The sequence below is a fragment of the Haliotis rufescens genome, unplaced genomic scaffold, assembly GCF_023055435.1.
Source record: "Haliotis rufescens isolate VD_foot unplaced genomic scaffold, xgHalRufe1.0.p SCAF_53, whole genome shotgun sequence".
Lineage (NCBI taxonomy): Eukaryota > Metazoa > Mollusca > Gastropoda > Lepetellida > Haliotidae > Haliotis > Haliotis rufescens.
Window position 1 is genome coordinate 2,915,545 of NW_025964257.1, and position 6,948 is coordinate 2,922,492.

Genomic DNA, 6,948 nt, shown 5'->3' on the forward strand with positions numbered 1-6,948 from the left:
TACAAAACAACCCCCCCCCCCCCCCCCCCCCCCAACGATTAGATGCCATGTAAATATTTAATTTGTAGATGTAGATATGGGTGAACGTGATAATATCCATACAGTGTGTATAAATGCAATATAGTTGTCAGCTATATATGAACCACTTGCTTGCTCCTCTCTCCTCTCACAGTCGGAAAAGGGTTATATTATTCAAAAGCCTAATGTGAAAAGCATGTCCAGGTAGGTAGATATCATATGAGTAATGAGTCTCAGAAGGTTCCCGAGTGAGTGACTGAGTGAGGGTTTACGCCAATTTTAGCAATATTCCAGCTCTATCAGGGCGGGGGACATCAGCAATGGGTTTCACACGTTGTACCAATGGTGGGAATCGAATCAGGGCCCTCGGCGTGACGAGAGAACGCTCAAATACTAGGCTACCCCACCGCCCAAGAAGGTTCCTGGGTAGGTAATCTGGAGGAATTACTACATGACATTGATAGCATGGTTAATGAATGGTGATGAATAGATGAATTGTTATTTTGTGTTTTGTATAACATAGCTCTCAGCAATATTCCAGCGATATGATGAAGGTCTGTAAAGAATCGAATCTGGACACGATAAAAACTAATGTCTGACATTGTCATAACCAGAAATCAAATAATGAGTGGATACTTAACTCCACGCCAAAGAACCCTCAAAGCGCATTCAAACACAAATACAAATCTCAAAGACGCTTACAAAAAAGATATGTCTTGACTTGAGGTTTGAATGTTGCAAGTGTTTTCACATTCTTGAGACAGTCTGTAAGTTCATTTCATTTCATGGCAGCAACAGATCGAAACGATGATTTAAGACTGAATCTTGTGACATCAGCCAGTTACTTTGAGCTTGATCTGAGACACCGCCTGTGTTGATATTGGGACACCAGCTCACACTTGTATAGTGTTGTTCTATGTTTTCACTGGAACGGCAATAGCAATAGTCTGTACTCAATTCATGCTTGCACAGGTAGCCAGTAAATAGAATTAGGATATATTTGAGCTTTCAAATATTAATGCCTTAGAAACAATATGGGCCGTCTTAGTTTGAATTCTTCCTCAGGTTTGTGAAGTTGTTGTGTGTTGAGAGAGGATAAATGATCTTAAATGCTGTTGTGTAAGGAGCCAAGACAAGGCGAAATTGGAGATTAAAAAAAAAAGAAAAAGAAAACGATGTTACCATCTCGGGTATTTGTTCACAATTTTGGCATTCAGGCAGCCGGAAACCTAATGGTATTTGTGATGACAGGAACAGGAACATCACAAAACTGCATTATTCCATTTGGCTGGAATCGGATAATTTACATCCCCTGGGAGTAATGAGATTTGGCTTCCTTGAAAACTGTCTTCTACACTAAAACATCTGTCTATGGATCTCTGATCCCGATTTTCTCCCTGCTTTTCGACTCATTTGTGTTGTTGTTGTTATATCCGGATAATACCACGAAGCATGTGGGTTGACATGTATGTGTCGTGATGTTCTAAGCCCTCTGTGTTGAGTTGTACAAGGTTTGATGTAGCATCTTGTAGCACTTTAAATTCTAAAATATCAGCTCTAAAGTCATCGAGAGATATGCTCTTCATATTGCGACATGTTACTGTTTTCTTGATTGGTGGTGGCCGTTCCAAATTAAGTGACTCACTCACTCACTCACTCACTCACTCACTCACTCACTCACTCACTCACTCACTCTCGTATGTAACACTAAACCTGTCTTCATATGCCACAGATCAGCTATATTTAGCCACTACTGAACCAGTTTGAAGCGACTGGTATACATATAAACCTGACCTTGTATATTACTTCCTGTTGAGCTAAACGGTCACACAAGACGAGTCTAGCAACGATTAGTGTCTGACAACTTTAAGTCTCAGCAGGTATGTACTCTACTATATTTCTAATCTTACCACATGACATCTTATGTGTCTAAGTTTACAGGTATCACCATGTGTGAACGCTTCTTCTGCATGACATAATGTATAGTAATGAGCCACAACATCTCGGTATACTCGCGCTCTTTGACGCGGCCAATATGCGTACATAATAACGTGCATATCTATACTACTCCCAATCCACAACCTAATACTTACTCAAAGCGCTACTTTATTGTCCCTAAAAGATCAGTTTAAAATCTGTTTTCATTATCAACTCCCTGGGGTGTATACAACCCAAGCTGCCTCTGAGGCGCTAGAAGGATAAGGGTCAAATTACCATCTCAGCCTACCGGGTACACATTCATTGTTGGAGGAACAGAGGCATGTTTCGAACAAAGTAACATGCTACATGTGTTTTGGTGAAGGGCGGGACCAAAGACCTTGACATTCTCAAGAATTCAGCTGCCGAACGCAGCCTCTAACTATGCTCTGCGCGTTGCTGGCCACGTGCCAGCACTATATGTGTCGCCTATGTATGAGTTCTTTGTACGTGTATCTTACAACTTGCAGAACTTGGGGCCTTAGGCCCTCACAAGGTAGTCACGTGTATCTGCTTAAACAAGTGAGTGAGTGAGTTATGGTTGATAGTCACATCGGCATTATTCCAGCCATATCGTGACTAAATCAAGTTTTATATTAATGAAACACAAAACTGAAATATAAAACCTGTCGACAAAGGACAGTAAAATAACTACATTATCACAGACGTATATTTAAAACTAGCATGTCATTATAAAATTTGAACTATTCATAACAATAAAACAAAAATGGGCTATAGATCACCAACAACCAAAGGTAGGTCACAATACTTGATACCATGGGGACCTACGGTACGTCTGCTACCTGCATTGTACTCTAGCAGGATTTACACTATCCCTCTGGCTGCTGGCGATTGTTAGAAAGTTAAGCCAACAATTAAAAATTACAACGATACCATGATTAAAACCATGGTAGAAATATACGTACTTTGAATGATATGGCCATAAGTGGAACTGAATACACATATTTTGTTAATGTCTGTATCCACGACACAAAGTGAATAATTAACTCCATGCCTGGTGTGTATACGTAATGCTTACGTTCGCAGTATGTGACACCCCATTTCTTTACGTTTTTTATTGCTTAAATGGTTTAGTTGTCAACACGAAAATGTAATTTCCAATTATGATCAACACAATTATGATCAACACATTCATTCATTTCATGTACGTACAGGAAAATCGAGATACAAATATGAGGAAAGAATGTATGCAGAACTTTTGAATATGATAACATTCAGTTTTTACTATTACCAACGGACGATAGTTATACAACCTTGGGTATTGTGATTTCATTTTAAATATTAATCTGAGGCGTGAATATATTGTCCCCATTTTATCAATATCGTACCAATCTTGTTTACATGTTAGGAAAACTACATATGACATGTTTATCTTTAAGAGCCATTGTGTGAAATGATTTGCTTCACATACAAAAGTCATACTTGCATTCATAACTGAGTTTAGGTTGACCACCAAATGGTTTTAACCTTCATGACATTTGTAAATGTCATTTTATTGACATTCCACGGATAGCATTCCACTGTGCCCAAGACGTTCGTGACTGTAACTGCAATCCATTTTACAAACACGCACCATTAAAGACATATTTGGACATTGTCCAGTACAACAGGGAAGTAAACTATTTATTAGCTAAGCAACTGTTCCATAGCTACGCTTAAGCGCCGATTGCATTCGCCGTTCAACTTAAGACCAAACAACAAGGCAACACCGTGTTTACAGTACCAGTACAGTACACACACACGTCAAACAGTAAGACATCTGGTCTCTAGAAACTAATGAAGATAAGGGGTATTTTGAATAGGTTCTAAAAACTAGATATCGACAGAACACAAACAACAGCTTGTCCTAATTCAGCAGATTCCAACTATTGATACCAAGACACACACAAGTTTGTAGATGCACAATGAACAATTGAACTTGACCAAATCAGTGAGAACATATTTGACAATCTTGAACGTTGAACTCGAAACACGCCTTTCACTATTCACTACTTCATAAGCACATTTCATTCAAGTTGAATAGTAAACTTTGTGAGGAAAATCACTGTTGATTGAACACTGTAGGCGTTGTCCACGTTGTTAGTGGACGCCATCGGTGCATCATGTTGCAGTCGTGCATCTTGGTGTCACTGGCATCTTGTGACTTGAACATTGACAGGACCACTGCCAATCCCTTTGTCCCTTTTGGCCTTTGTCATTGACAACGTTACATGATGACACGTTTGGCATCTGAACGTGGACGCTCAGAAACGCTTCGTTTGTTTTGTACTGAGTGCTAATGCTGGCAAAGGTCGCTGAGGAAATATACAAACGTCTGGCAAAATGGCATCGTGTACTTCCTGCATTCAACATACGAATGAATCCTTGCACTTGATGATGTATCGTGTGTCACTTTGGAAACTAACATGTCATGTGTTCATTGGATACAGGTGCAAAACATGGACCATACACTCACTTAAAATACATCCACATACTGAACATTGTAACACATTTGAAAAAAACAAAAAACAATCCTTTTTGTAGTCAACAGTACAGTGTGAGTCTGTGAGTGTATGTAAATTATTTGACATACAAACCAGATTGTTATTAATGACTTGCATATTTTGATAACATGTCGACAGGGATTATATGAATAATGAAATTCGTGAAGTTATTAGTTTAACCTGCATCTTCGTGTTTAACATACAAGAATAAGCGTGACAAGGATGGAGCTTTTGAATAAGATGACAAGAGCCGAGTATTAAGAAAAGATGGAAAGGGTGCAATGTTCAAAAAAGTGTTGAGAAGGTATTAGTTCCAATAATACAAACCATGTATAAGCAGCATATAACGAGGATGTAATATTTGTATGGAAGAAAATCAGCTCTCTTTTTTTCTGAAATAAATACGTGAAAATACATTTTTAAGCGTATATATGTCTGGGTTTTTTTATATGTCCGATGTATTATTATTTTAAAGATATCAGCAACAGTAACTGATTTTCCGGTTGTACATTTGTCTTTCTTGTAACCATATTCTACACACTATATACCTAGAGATTTTCACTAAGTAACACTTTGTGTCTTATATATGTCTAAAGAAAGTATACCAAGAGCTTGAAAGACTATGAAAGAAAAGCAAAATCATGTAGAATGTCAATATGTACATATTCCGTTTGAGTTGTGTTTTTACAATATGTGTAAAACTGCTCGTGTTATTCAAACAAAACATTACGACTGACTGAGACACAGAGAAACATGGGGGTAAAAATAACAAGTTTCACACTATCACTATAATAACACTTGTTCAACTTTGTCTCTGAACGCACATTCAAACCAACTCAATGCCGAGTACGCCAACCGTGTGCATTAAAGCACGCCTGAATACGACGATGCACCGCTGACGTCAAGCGTTGTATGACGTTGGGGGTAATCCGCTGCTATTCCCCAAGGACACATTGTTTCATTTTCTGATGGTTGAATTGAGCCGTTGCTTGAAGACAATGTCACGTGCTTGTTGCTGAAGGAATGATTGCACAAGAGGGCATTCAGGTTTCCCTGAATAAGAACGAGCCTCATTGTGATATCTCAGTAGAAACCTCCCCAGACCATGACGCTACTGCCATCAAATGATTGAAGTTGTTGAACACAATTTAAGTGCACCTACTCGTCTGTACACTATTGTCGACCATCATTTCGGAGAACATGACGCGTCCTTATCCTCGCACTTGCACCATGTCAAACCTGTTAGGTCAGTGTTGACGGGTTTACACTAATCCAGGGAAGGATCGACGTGCTCTGATGACACGTTCCCTTAGTCTCATATACACTGTCTGTCGACTGACTCTGTGTCCCAGTGCTGTCAGACAAGGTCAGACAACTCACCCTTCTATATGGCGATGTGACGCTAAATCTAAACTTACTCACTCACTCATTCATTCTTCAATCGCAATGTATTATACAGTGAAATGGCGTCATTGAGTCAATAGCAAACGTCTTTAAAAGCTGCGTGAAACAGTTGATGTCCATGATTCCACGGACTATTTTTCACTGCCTGCTCAACTTTGTAACGTCAAAAATAGCCCAGTATAAGAGTGGTGTTCTTTTTCACTTCCTTGATTTTAATAAATACACTTTAGTATCCTTTATCGAGGAATAATGAAATTTCCCAGACCAGTTAACTGAAGAGGAAACCAGTTCAGCTACATATCCAACCCCACTAACAACTGGTACCAATATTCTGTATCAAATAGTAAATACAATAATCATTTCCAATGTAAATATTTCACATATATTCTGATAATTGTTTTGAAATCACCTCATTGCAATTAAGTTGAATAAACTGATTTGCACATCATTAACCCTTGAATAAAATAACTGAAGCATTTTGAAATTTGTTCCTAATTTATTTATTTAAAGTTGTTCTTATTTTTACCCTATCTACTCTGTTATGCACTCACTCACTCAGTTTAGTTCTTGCGCAGCGATTAATATCGCAGAGCAATACCTCATGTGAACGTTTGTACATTTACAGAGACACGCGACGAAAGGGGAGTAACTCTTTCTCTACTCAAGCAAAGCGAACTGTGTCAGTCACCAATATGTCTGGTCTGGTATGACTACCTGGTTTGGTTTTCATTCCCTAAACATGAAGGTATGTGCCATCTTTATTAACATTAACGACAATACTCTAGGTCACGAAAACATAAATCATTAAAACAATTATCTAGTCATATACAGCCATGATATGTTGATACTGAAAGGTATGTACAGAAAGACGACATTGCATCATTTCACAATTATTGACGCTATGAACACACACTGCCATTTAGAAAGTGGTCTTATGTAACAAATGTTATATTTGTAAAGTACAGATTCTCGTACTTTTGAGGGCTGAGTCATGTCCGGGATTCGAACCAATATTATTCACGCATTGAAAATGTTGAGTAAAATA